The 12500-nt window shown below is 38.9% G+C and overlaps 10 non-coding genes and 4 pseudogenes across 10 annotated transcripts; all 14 read right to left on the bottom strand.

Annotated features, from left to right (window-relative positions):
* Nucleotides 1-5178: 5178 nt before the first annotated feature.
* Nucleotides 5179-5297, bottom strand: LOC113099241 (5S ribosomal RNA). Its single transcript, XR_003289330.1, has one exon. It is a non-coding gene; the product is annotated as a 5S ribosomal RNA (ribosomal RNA).
* Nucleotides 5298-5803: 506 nt separating this feature from the next.
* Nucleotides 5804-5922, bottom strand: LOC113099245 (5S ribosomal RNA). Its single transcript, XR_003289334.1, has one exon. It is a non-coding gene; the product is annotated as a 5S ribosomal RNA (ribosomal RNA).
* Nucleotides 5923-6289: 367 nt separating this feature from the next.
* LOC113099254 (5S ribosomal RNA) lies at nucleotides 6290-6408 on the bottom strand. Its single transcript, XR_003289343.1, has one exon. It is a non-coding gene; the product is annotated as a 5S ribosomal RNA (ribosomal RNA).
* Nucleotides 6409-6910: 502 nt separating this feature from the next.
* Nucleotides 6911-7029, bottom strand: LOC113099260 (5S ribosomal RNA). Its single transcript, XR_003289349.1, has one exon. It is a non-coding gene; the product is annotated as a 5S ribosomal RNA (ribosomal RNA).
* Nucleotides 7030-7330: 301 nt separating this feature from the next.
* LOC113099269 (5S ribosomal RNA) lies at nucleotides 7331-7448 on the bottom strand. Its single transcript, XR_003289358.1, has one exon. It is a non-coding gene; the product is annotated as a 5S ribosomal RNA (ribosomal RNA).
* A 503-nt stretch (nucleotides 7449-7951) lies between these two features.
* Nucleotides 7952-8070, bottom strand: LOC113099253 (5S ribosomal RNA). The gene has a single exon (XR_003289342.1). It is a non-coding gene; the product is annotated as a 5S ribosomal RNA (ribosomal RNA).
* A 500-nt stretch (nucleotides 8071-8570) lies between these two features.
* Nucleotides 8571-8689, bottom strand: LOC113099226 (5S ribosomal RNA). The gene has a single exon (XR_003289323.1). It is a non-coding gene; the product is annotated as a 5S ribosomal RNA (ribosomal RNA).
* Nucleotides 8690-9054: 365 nt separating this feature from the next.
* On the bottom strand, nucleotides 9055-9174 carry LOC113099252 (5S ribosomal RNA). The gene has a single exon (XR_003289341.1). It is a non-coding gene; the product is annotated as a 5S ribosomal RNA (ribosomal RNA).
* Nucleotides 9175-9677: 503 nt separating this feature from the next.
* Nucleotides 9678-9795, bottom strand: LOC113099232 (uncharacterized; annotated as a pseudogene).
* Nucleotides 9796-10085: 290 nt separating this feature from the next.
* LOC113099234 (uncharacterized) lies at nucleotides 10086-10205 on the bottom strand (annotated as a pseudogene).
* Nucleotides 10206-10713: 508 nt separating this feature from the next.
* Nucleotides 10714-10831, bottom strand: LOC113099258 (5S ribosomal RNA). Its single transcript, XR_003289347.1, has one exon. It is a non-coding gene; the product is annotated as a 5S ribosomal RNA (ribosomal RNA).
* A 363-nt stretch (nucleotides 10832-11194) lies between these two features.
* On the bottom strand, nucleotides 11195-11313 carry LOC113099259 (5S ribosomal RNA). Its single transcript, XR_003289348.1, has one exon. It is a non-coding gene; the product is annotated as a 5S ribosomal RNA (ribosomal RNA).
* Nucleotides 11314-11684: 371 nt separating this feature from the next.
* LOC113099283 (uncharacterized) lies at nucleotides 11685-11803 on the bottom strand (annotated as a pseudogene).
* Nucleotides 11804-12310: 507 nt separating this feature from the next.
* LOC113099231 (uncharacterized) lies at nucleotides 12311-12428 on the bottom strand (annotated as a pseudogene).
* Nucleotides 12429-12500: the final 72 nt, after the last annotated feature.

Raw genomic sequence — 12500 nt, 5'->3', positions numbered from 1 at the left:
ATAAAATAGTCTAAACATTCTAAATCTACATCCAACCATTTCCATGTTCTATTCTTCCAAATGTCTTTTTCTTCGATTTCATTAAAATGCCTTAACCAAATCTGGTTGGCAACAGGTTTTTTAAAAACTCCATTTATAAAAAACTCATAGAACATTTTCACAGTACACAAATTAAAATCCACCCTCTTTTCTTTACATTTTAAAAACACCATCATTTTATTTTCTCCTTCTCCCTTCTTTTTAATCTGATCTAGCCATTGCCTTGGGATTGCTTTCTTGACATCTTCATACTGTTTTTTTAAAACCATGACATTAAAATCCTCTTTCTCCTCCTCCATTGCATCTTTAATCACTTGGAGTGGTAAAAATCCCTCTTTCATCTCCCATAAAACATCTCTCACTTTTACAATCCCCACTTGTAGCCACTTCTTAAAATAGATATCTCGCTCGTGTATCTTTATTTTGTCATTTAAAAACAGAGGCTGATTTAAAATCACTTCCCTCCCCTCCGGATTAAAATCCACCTCTGTTAAAAAAAGCCTCCAAGCATTTAAAACCTCTTTATAAAACTGTGGTATCCCCTCCATCATCCAACTTTTCAACTTCATCCATAAAATGTTTTCTCCAAGGTTAAAATTCCCACATTTATTTAGATAAAACCCCATCAATTTCTTCCATTCATCTCTCTTCTTATCATCCAAATATTTCTTAACCACTTTAACCCTCATGCTTTTCATCTTCTGTTCCACATCCACTAAACCCATCCCTCCCTCTTCTGGTTTTCCTATCAGCGTATTGTACGCTATCCTTGGAGGCTTTTTTTCCCATAAAAATTCTAAAATACTCTTTTTTATTCTCCTAAAAACCCAGTTTGGCAATGGCATCACATGTAATTTGTTCCACATTTTTGATAACATTAACATGTTTACAATTAAAATTTTTCCTTTCAAACTTAAAAACCTGTTTCTCCAAAAAATCAGTCTCCTATCCATCCCTCCCAATGTCTCATCCCACATATTATCAACAGTTTCCTTCTCATTCTTTGCTAAGCCTACTCCTAAAATCCTCATTTCTTGTACCTCTAGGAATTTAACAACCCCCGTTAAAACCTCTGACCTTCCGAACTTCATATATACTGTTTTTTCCTCATTTATTTTTGCACCTGATCCCTCACAATAGCACTTAATTTTTTCCATTACTTCTTTAACACTTTCTATATTTTCAACAACAATTGTGGTATCATCAGCATACTGGAAAATTTTAGTCAGTTCCTCTTTTTCTTCTAGTTTTATTCCCTTTATTTTTTTCTCTCTGTTTATTAAAAGCCCTAATGGTTCAGCCACCAAAGAATATAACTTCGCTGACAGTGGACACCCTTGTCTTATAGACCTTAAAACTTTAAAAGGTTCCGTTAAAAAACCATTACATTAGACGTTTGTTAAAATATCGCTGTATAAAACTGAGATCCATTTTATAAAATTCTCTCCAAAACCAAATTGTTTTAAAACAGCCAATAAAAACCCATGCTCCACTCTGTCAAACGCCTTCTCGAAATCCATGCTTATTATATATGCCTCCTTTCCTTTTCTTTTATGTACCCCATTATATCTCTTATGCTACTCGTGATATCTGCAATGTCCCTCCCCTTTACTCCATATGCCTGGTTAGTCTCTATTATGTTTGGCATGATATTTTTTAATCTGTTCGCTAAAACCCTGGCTAAAATTTTAAAATCTGTGTTTAACATTGTAATGGGCCTAAAATTTCTCAGTTCTGCCTTGTCTCCTTTTCTCTTGTAGATTATTTTCATTAAGCCTAAGCCCATTCTTGGGTGTACCCTTTCTTTTTTAAAAACCTCTTCATAGACTTCTTTTAAAATCGGGCTTACTTTTTCTTTAAAAACCTTATAAAACTCACTTCCAATACCATCTATTCCTGGGCTTTTCTTCACACTTAGCTGATTTATTGCTTGTATAATTTCCTCAGTTGTTATTCCCCTATCACATTCCTTCTTATCCCCCTCACCGACTTTTTGTGTTATCTGTTGTAACAAAATGTTCCTTTTTTCCTCATCCCCTTCCTCTGATCTAAAAAGTTCTTCATAATATGTGCTTATTTCCTTTAAAATCCCTTCCGTGCTTAAAACAGCTTGTCCTTCCTTATTCCTAAGTTCTTTAATTATTCCCGCCTTCGCCCTGCTTTTCTCAAGGTTAAAAAAGAATCTACTACATTTCTCCCCTTCTACTGTATACTTAGCTTTACTTCTTAACGTCGCCCCTTTATATTTCCCTTCTTCTATTTTCCTCAACTTTTCCTCCACTTCAATTACTCTTGGCACGTTAACTTCATTTTTATTCAACTCCTCTCTTAACGTCTTTCTTATTTCTTGTTCCTTTGTTCTTTTTACCTTTTGTAACAATTTACAGTAATTCATTACATATTTCTTTATGTCATATTTCATGTTTTCCCACCATTGCCTTTTATCCTCTATGTACATCAAGTCTTTTTTCCCCTCATCAAATTTATTTTCTATCTCTTTTTTAAAACTTTCTTCCTTTAAAACTTCAGTGTTTAAAATCCATACCCCTGGTCCCCTCATTTCCTTTTTAAAATCCATTCTCATTTGCACCATTTTGTGATCACTTAAGGTCGTTTCTTTATAAAACACTCCATCAATAAAACATTCCAAATTCCTAGTACATAAAAAGTAGTCTATCCTAGTTTGACACATAAAATTCCCTACCAGCTGTCTTCTTGTAAATTCCCTCTTTTTCCCATTTCTTTCTCTCCACACATCAATCATGTTATACTCTCCCATCAATGACATTAACTCCTTTCTTCCCCCATCCGATTTAAAAACCATTCCGTTAGCCATATCCATTTTACTAAAAACAGTGTTAAAATCCCCCGCAATTATTACCCTCTTCCATTTTTCCATTAACTCAGCTATTATATTAAAATATTTTTTCTTTTCTATTTCTTCATTTGGAGCATGTACGTTTACTAAAATAAAATCATCTTCATCCATCTTAATTTCTACAGCCATGCATTTTCCTTTTGTGTCATTATGCATTTGCTTTGACCTGATACCTCTATCTTTTCTTATTAACATCGCAACTCCTCCTCCTATTTTTCCTCCCGCATTATTAAAAAATAATTCCCCTTCCCATCTTTTTTTAAAATCCTCCATTACACTCTCTTTCCAATTTGTTTCTTGCAATAAAATCACATCTTCATCCCTGCACAGTTCCTTGACTTTTTCAAATTTCACACCATTCATTAACCCTCTTGCATTAAAAGTAAAAATTTTCAACACAATTAAAAAAGATAAAAGTACAAACTTTAGCATCATAATTTTGTTATCCTATTTCCTCCCCCTCTTTTGCACTTCTTCCACAGTCTTGTTTCACCTCATTACTTTGTTTACACATTTTATTTTTAGCTTTCTCCAAATTGGGTATTACCTTAACTTTTCTTCTTCTTTTATTGGATGTTCCTGCAGTGCTGTCTCCGCCCAGGTTTTCACTGTCTTTGTCTTTTCTTTCCGTCTCACCTATCCATTCAGTCTCTTCTGGCTCCTCTGTTTCTGCTTGTCCAACTGCATTAAACTCCATCTGCACCTCCATTTCCACAATGTCCTGTGTTAACTCAGTCTTTTCAATCTCATTGTCATTGTCCTTGCTTACATTGTCCTCTCTTTGCCTTGATCCGGTGTCTTCCCTTTGCTCCTCTTCATTGTCTGTCTCATGCATCTGCCCACTCCCCCTCTCTTCTTCATTGTGCTGGTCTCCATACCAGCACTCGCATTTGTCCAGTACACAATTGCATTCTGGACACCTCACCACCTTACAGTCCCTCGCGAAGTGGCCTGTTTCCGAGCATTTGTAACATTTAAAGTCTGGACAGTCCTTCATCACATGATCAGGGCTCATACACAACCTGCAGGTTTTCACCTGCTTGCTATGTATCACTCTATAGTACTGAGGACCATCCTCCATTTCAATTCGAGTACTGTAGGGCAAGGAGGCCACTTCTTTTGGGAACTGTACCTTAAGGAACCTCGTTCCATCTTCTATGTTGGTGCCGGTATAAAATCTTCTTCTTATCTGAGAGACAGGAGTAACCCCCATCCCTCCAGCTTCTGTAGAATCTCTGCATCATCCAGGTAAGCGGGCAAATGCATGAACGAGACAACAAATTCTCTGTTATTCAATTTTTTTAATTTCACATAGTTTTCCTTTAATCATCAATCCTTCGTTCAGATTTTCAATATCTTCTTCCTTTTCAAACGTAATTTCGTACTCCTTCATCATTTTGGGTCTTACAGCCAATATTTTTGTCACATCCAACTTATCTTTCAGCGCTTGTATTATGTCTTCAGCTTTACCTTCATGCACTTCAGTCAAATCCACTACTACTGTAGCTTCTTTGGTGTAGGTTCTTTTATATCTCCTTTCAGGCCCATCCTTTTCTCGTTTAGTTTTTTCCAGTCCGTTTGCCATTTGCCACCGTGTTCCTCGTGCCAAGTCCGTGTCTGTTGCCGTAGTTCCGTCCATTTTTCAAAAATAAGGAAAACAAAAAACAAACAAAAAAAATAAAAATAAAATGATCCCTCCCAAACAGCTATGCTGTTGGGAGGACAAGTAATAACAATAACCCAAAAATTTAAACAAAAAACAATTATTAAGACTCAAATAACCAAAAAACAAAAACACACCAAACAATTTTGGGTGAACCTTCTTCACCCTTCTATAGCCACCTCACTTCCTGTTTCACACTAGCTCTCTAGCGCCCTCAGGTTGGTATGGCCGTAAGCGAAGACTGCTGCAAAGAGAGGGCTATTTAAAGACCAGCCCATCTAATCGTCAGTACATTATATAAGTAGGAAAGAAAACCCAAAAGCTTAAAGCACCTGGTATTCCTAGGCAGTCTCTCATCCAAGTACTAACCAGACCTAAACCTGCTAAGATTCAGAGATCGGGCATTGACTCTTTTTTTTTTTTTTTGCAAGATTATTATATAAATCGTGAAATTTTCCAAAGAGTTTAAAGCACCTGGTATTCCCAGGCAGTCTCCCATCCATGTACTAACAGGCCCAAACCTGCTAATATTCAGAGATCGGGCATTGACTCTATTTTTTGGCAAAATTATTATATACTAAGTGAAAAGTTTCCAAAATGCTTACAGCACCTGGTATTCCCAGGCGGTCTCCCATTCAAGTACTAACCAGGCCCAAACCTGCTTAGCTTCCGAGAGCAGACGAGATCGGGCATAACCAGGTTGGTATGGCCGTAAGCGAAGACTGCTGCAAAGAGAGGGCTATTTAAAGACCAGCCCATCTAATCGTCAGTACATTATATAAGTAGGAAAGAAAACCCAAAAGCTTAAAGCACCTGGTATTCCTAGGCAGTCTCTCATCCAAGTACTAACCAGACCTAAACCTGCTAAGATTCAGAGATCGGGCATTGACTCTTTTTTTTTTTTTTTTGCAAGATTATTATATAAATCGTGAAATTTTCCAAAGAGTTTAAAGCACCTGGTATTCCCAGGCAGTCTCCCATCCATGTACTAACAGGCCCAAACCTGCTAATATTCAGAGATCGGGCATTGACTTTTTTTTTTTTTTTTTTTGCAAGATTATTATATAAATCGTGAAATTTTCCAAAAAGTTTAAAGCACCTGGTTTTCCCAGGCAGTCTCCCATCCATGTAGTAACCAGTCCCAAACCTGCTAATATTCAGAGATCGGCATTGACTCTATTTTTTGGCAAAATTATTATATACTAAGTGAAAAGTTTCCAAAAAGCTTACAGCACCTGGTATTCCCAGGCGGTCTCCCATCCAAGTACTAACCAGGCCCAAACCTGCTTAGCTTCCGAGAGCAGACGAGATCGGGCATAGCCAGGTTGGTATGGCCGTAAGCGAAGACTGCTGCAAAGAGAGGCTAATTAAAGATCAGCCCATCTAATCGTCAGTACATTATATAAGTAGGAAAGAAAACCCAAAAGCTTAAAGCACCTGGTATTCCTAGGCAGTCTCTCATCCAAGTACTAACCAGACCTAAACCTGCTAAGATTCAGAGATCGGGTATTGACTCTTTTTTTTTTTTTTTTTTTTGCAAGATTATTATATAAATCGTGAAATTTTCCAAAAAGTTTAAAGCACCTGGTATTCCCAGGCAGTCTCCCATCCATGTACTAACCAGGCCCAAACCTGCTAATATTCAGAGATCGGGCATTGACTCTATTTTTTGGCAAAATTATTATATACTAAGTGAAAAGTTTCCAAAAAGCTTACAGCACCTGGTATTCCCAGGCGGTCTCCCATCCAAGTACTAACCAGGCCCAAACCTGCTTAGCTTCCGAGAGCAGACGAGATCGGGCATAGCCAGGTTTGTATGGCCGTAAGCAAAGACTGCTGCAAAGAGAGGGTTATTTAAAGACCAGCCCATCTAATCGCCAGTACATTATATAAGTAGGAAAGAAAACCCAAAAGCTTAAAGCACCTGGTATTCCTAGGCAGTCTCTCATCCAAGTACTAACCAGACCTAAGCCTGGTAAGATTCAGAGATCGGGCATTGACTCTTTTTTTTTTGCAAGATTATTATATAAATCGTGAAATTTTCCAAAAAGTTTAGAGCACCTGGTATTCCCAGGCAGTCTCCCATCCATGTACTAACCACGCCCAAACCTGCTAATATTCAGAGATCGGGCATTGACTTTTTTTTTTTTTTTTTTTGCAAGATTATTATATAAATCGTGAAATTTTCCAAAAAGTTTAAAGCACCTGGTATTCCCAGGCAGTATCCGATCCATGTACTAACCAGGCCCAAACCTGCTAATATTCAGAGACCGGGCATTGACTCTATTTTTTGGCAAAATTATTATATACTAAGTGAAAAGTTTCCAAAAAGCTTACAGCACCTGGTATTCCCAGGCGGTCTCCCATCCAAGTACTAACCAGGCCCAAACCTGCTTAGCTTCGGAGAGCAGACGAGACCGGGCATAGCCAGGTTGGTATGGCTGTAAGCGAAAAATGCTGCAAAGAGAGGGCTATTTAAAGACCAGCCCATCTAATCGCCAGTATATTATATAAGTAGGAAAGAAAACCCAAAAGCTTAAAGCACCTGGTATTTTTTTTTTTTTTTTTTTTTTTTTTGCAAGATTATTATATAAATCGTGAAATTTTCCAAAAAGTTTAAAGCACCTGGTATTCCCAGGCAGTCTCCCATCCATGTACTAACCAGGCCCAAACCTGCTAATATTCAGAGATCGGGCATTGACTCTATTTTTTGGCAAAATTATTATATACTAAGTGAAAAGTTTCCAAAAAGCTTACAGCACCTGGTATTCCCAGGCGGTCTCCCATCCAAGTACTAACCAGGCCCAAACCTGCTTAGCTTCGAGAGCAGACGAGATCGGGCATAGCCAGGTTGGTATGGCCGTAAGCGAAAAACTGCTGCAAAGAGAGGGCTATTTAAGACCAGCCCATCTTATCGCCAGTATATTATAAGTAGGAAAGAAAACCCAAAAGCTTAAAGCACCTGGTATTCTTAGGCAGTCTCTCATCCAAGTACTAACCAGACCTAAACCTGCTAAGATTCAGAGATCGGGCATTGACTCTTTTTTTTTTTTTTTTGCAAGATTATTATATAAATCGTGAAATTTTCCAAAAAGTTTAAAGCACCTGGTATTCCCAGGCAGTCTCCCATCCATGTACTAACCAGGCCCAAACCTGCTAATATTCAGAGATCGGGCATTGACTTTTTTTTTTTTTTTTGGCAAGATTATTATATAAATCGTGAAATTTTCCAAAAAGTTTAAAGCACCTGGTATTCCCAGGCAGTCTCCCATCCATGTAGTAACCAGGCCCAAACCTGCTAATATTCAGAGATCGGCATTGACTCTTTTTTTTGGCAAAATTATTATATACTAAGTGAAAAGTTTCCAAAAAGCTTAAAGCACCTGGTATTCCCAGGCGGTCTCCCATCCAAGTACTAACCAGGCCCAAACCTGCTTAGCTTCCGAGAGCAGACGAGATCGGGCATAGCCAGGTTGGTATGGCCGTAAGCAAAGACTGCTGCAAAGAGAGGGTTATTTAAAGACCAGCCCATCTAATCGCCAGTACATTATATAAGTAGGAAAGAAAACCCAAAAGCTTAAAGCACCTGGTATTCCTAGGCAGTCTCTCATCCAAGTACTAACCAGACCTAAGCCTGGTAAGATTCAGAGATCGGGCATTGACTCTTTTTTTTTTGCAAGATTATTATATAAATCGTGAAATTTTCCAAAAAGTTTAAAGCACCTGGTATTCCCAGGCAGTCTCCCATCCATGTACTAACCAGGCCCAAACCTGCTAATATTCAGAGATCGGGCATTGACTTTTTTTTTTTTTTTTGGCAAGATTATTATATAAATCGTGAAATTTTCCAAAAAGTTTAAAGCACCTGGTATTCCCAGGCAGTCTCCCATCCATGTACTTACCAGGCCCAAACCTGCTAATATTCAGAGATCGGGCATTGACTCTATTTTTTGTCAAAATTATTATATACTAAGTGTAAAGTTTCCAAAAAGCTTACAGCACCTGGTATTCCCAGGCGGTCTCCCATCCAAGTACTAACCAGGCCCAAACCTGCTTAGCTTCCGAGAGCAGACGAGATCGGGTATAGCCAGGTTGGTATGGCCGTAAGCGAAGACTGCTGCAAAGAGAGGGCTATTAAAGACCAGCCCATCTAATCGTCAGTACATTATATAAGTAGGAAAGAAAACCCAAAAGCTTAAAGCACCTGGTATTCCTAGGCAGTCTCTCATCCAAGTACTAACCAGACCTAAGCCTGGTAAGATTCAGAGATCGGGCATTGACTCTTTTTTTTTTTTTTTTTTGCAAGATTATTATATAAATCGTGAAATTTTCCAAAAAGTTTAAAGCACCTGGTATTCCCAGGCAGTCTCCCATCCATGTACTAACCAGGCCCAAACCTGCTAATATTCAGAGATCGGGCATTGACTCTATTTTTTGGCAAAATTATTATATACTAAGTGAAAAGTTTCCAAAAAGCTTACAGCACCTGGTATTCCCAGGCGGTCTCCCATCCAAGTACTAACCAGGCCCAAACCTGCTTAGCTTCCGAGAGCAGACGAGATCGGGCATAGCCAGGTTTGGTATGGCCGTAAGCAAAGACTGCTGCAAAGAGAGGGCTATTTAAAGACCAGCCCATCTAATCGCCAGTACATTATATAAGTAGGAAAGAAAACCCAAAAGCTTAAAGCACCTGGTATTCCTAGGCAGTCTCTCATCCAAGTACTAACCAGACCTAAACCTGCTAAGATTCAGAGATCGGGCATTGACTCTTTTTTTTTTTGCAAGATTATTATATAAATCGTGAAATTTTCCAAAAAGTTTAAGAGCACCTGGTATTCCCAGGCAGTCTCCCATCCATGTACTAACCACGCCCAAACCTGCTAATATTCAGAGATCGGGCATTGACTTTTTTTTTTTTTTTTCTGCAAGATTATTATATAAATCGTGAAATTTTCCAAAAAGTTTAAAGCACCTGGTATTCCCAGGCAGTCTCCCATCCATGTACTAACCAGGCCCAAACCTGCTAATATTCAGAGATCGGGCATTGACTCTATTTTTTGGCAAAATTATTATATACTAAGTGAAAAGTTTCCAAAAAGCTTACAGCACCTGGTATTCCCAGGCGGTCTCCCATCCAAGTACTAACCAGGCCCAAACCTGCTTAGCTTCGGAGAGCAGACGAGACGGGCATAGCCAGGTTGGTATGGCTGTAAGCGAAAAATGCTGCAAAGAGAGGGCTATTTAAAGACCGCCCATCTAATCGCCAGTATATTATATAAGTAGGAAAGAAAACCCAAAAGCTTAAAGCACCTGGTATTTTTTTTTTTTTTTTTTGCAAGATTATTATATAAATCGTGAAATTTTCCAAAAAGTTTAAAGCACCTGGTATTCCCAGGCAGTCTCCCATCCATGTACTAACCAGGCCCAAACCTGCTAATATTCAGAGATCGGCCATTGACTCTATTTTTGGCAAAATTATTATATACTAGTGAAAAGTTTCCAAAAAGCTTACAGCACCTGTTATTCTCAGGCGGTCTCCCATCCAAGTACTAACTAGGCCCAAACCTGCTTAGCTTCGGAGAGCAGACGAGACCGGGGCATAGCCAGGTTGGTATGGCTGTAAGCGAAAAATGCTGCAAAGAGAGGGCTATTTTAAAGACCAGCCCATCTTATCGCCAGTATATTATATAAGTAGGAAAGAAAACCCAAAAGCTTAAAGCACCTGGTATTCTTAGGCAGTCTCTCATCCAAGTACTAACCAGACCTAAACCTGCCAAGATTCAGAGATCGGGCATTGACTCTTTTTTTTTTTTTTTTTTGCAAGATTATTATATAAATCGTGAAATTTTCCAAAAAGTTTAAAGCACCTGGTATTCCCAGGCAGTCTCCCATCCATATACTAACCAGGCCCAAACCTGCTAATATTCAGAGATCGGGCATTGACTTTTTTTTTTTTTTTGGCAAGATTATTATATAAATCGTGAAATTTTCCAAAAAGTTTAAAGCACCTGGTATTCCCAGGCAGTCTCCCATCCATGTAGTAACCAGGCCCAAACCTGCTAATATTCAGAGATCGGCATTGACTCTTTTTTTTTGGCAAAATTATTATATACTAAGTGAAAAGTTTCCAAAAAGCTTACAGCACCTGGTATTCCCAGGCGGTCTCCCATCCAAGTACTAACAGGCCCAAACCTGCTTAGCTTCCGAGAGCAGACGAGATCGGGCATAGCCAGGTTGGTATGGCCGTAAGCAAAGACTGCTGCAAAAGAGAGGGTTATTTAAAGACCAGCCCATCTAATCGCCAGTACATTATATAAGTAGGAAAGAAAACCCAAAAGCTTACAGCACCTGGTATTCCTAGGCAGTCTCTCATCCAAGTACTAACCAGACCTAAGCCTGGTAAGATTCAGAGATCGGGCATTGACTCTTTTTTTTTTTTGCAAGATTATTATATAAATCGTGAAATTTTCCAAAAGTTTTAAAGCACCTGGTATTCCCAGGCAGTCTCCCATCCATGTACTAAACCAGGCCCAAACCTGCTAATATTCAGAGATCGGGCATTGACTCTATTTTTTGGCAAAATTATTATATACTAAGTGAAAAGTTTCCAAAAAAGCTTACAGCACCTGGTATTCCCAGGCGGTCTCCCATCCAAGTACTAACCAGGCCCAAACCTGCTTAGCTTCGGAGAGCAGACGAGACCGGGCATAGCCAGGTTGGTATGGCTGTAAGCGAAAAATGCTGCAAAGAGAGGGCTATTTAAAGATCGGCCCAATCTAATCGCCAGTATATTATATAAGTAGGAAAGAAAACCCAAAAGCTTAAAGCACCTGGTATTCCTAAGGCAGTCTCTCATCCAAGTACTAACCAGACCTAAACCTGGTAAGATTCAGAGATCGGGCATTGACTCTTTTTTTTTTTTTTATTTGCAAGATTATTATATAAATCGTGAAATTTTCCAAAAAGTTTAAAGCACCTGGTATTCCCAGGCAGAATCCCATCCATGTACTAAACCAGGCCCAAACCTGCTAATATTCAGAGATCGGGCATTGACTCTATTTTTTGGCAAAATTATTATATACTAAGTGAAAAATGTTCCCAAAAAGCTTACAGCACCTGGTATTCCCAGGCAGTCTCCCATCCAAGTACTAACCAGGCCCAAACCTGCTTAGCTTCGGAGAGCAGACGAGACCGGACATAGCCAGGTTGGTATGGCTGTAAGCGAAAAATGCTGCAAAGAGAGGGCTATTTAAAGAGCAGCCCAATCTAATCGCCAGTATATTATATAAGTAGGAAAGAAAACCCAAAAGCTTAAAGCACCTGGTATTCCTAGGCAGTCTCTCATCCAAGTACTAACCAGACCTAACCTGGTAAGATTCAGAGATCAGGCATTGACTCTTTTTTTTTTTTTTTTTTGCAAGATTATTATATAAATCGTGAAACTTTCCAAAAAGTTTAAAGCACCTGGTATTCCCAGGCAGTCTCCCATCCATGTACTAACCAGGCCCAAACCTGCTAATATTCAGAGATCGGGCATTGACTTTTTTTTTTTTTTCTGCAAGATTATTATATAAATCGTGAAATTTTCCAAAAAGTTTAAAGCACCTGGTATTCCCAGGCAGTCTCCCATCCATGTACTAACCAGGCCCAAACCTGCTAATATTCAGAGATCGGGCATTGACTCTATTTTTTGGCAAAATTATTATATACTAAGTGAAAAGTTTCCAAAAAGCTTACAGCACCTGGTATTCCCAGGCGGTCTCCCATCCAAGTACTAACCAGGCCCAAACCTGCTTAGCTTCGGAGAGCAGACGAGACCGGGCATAGCCAGGTGGTATGGCTGTAAGCGAAAAAATGCTGCAAAGAGAGGGCTATTTAAAGACCAGCCCATCTAATCGCCAGTATATTATATAAGTAGGA

The sequence above is a fragment of the Carassius auratus genome, unplaced genomic scaffold (genome assembly GCF_003368295.1).
Source record: "Carassius auratus strain Wakin unplaced genomic scaffold, ASM336829v1 scaf_tig00216895, whole genome shotgun sequence".
Lineage (NCBI taxonomy): Eukaryota > Metazoa > Chordata > Actinopteri > Cypriniformes > Cyprinidae > Carassius > Carassius auratus.
This window is presented reverse-complemented; position numbering and strand designations above follow the sequence as displayed.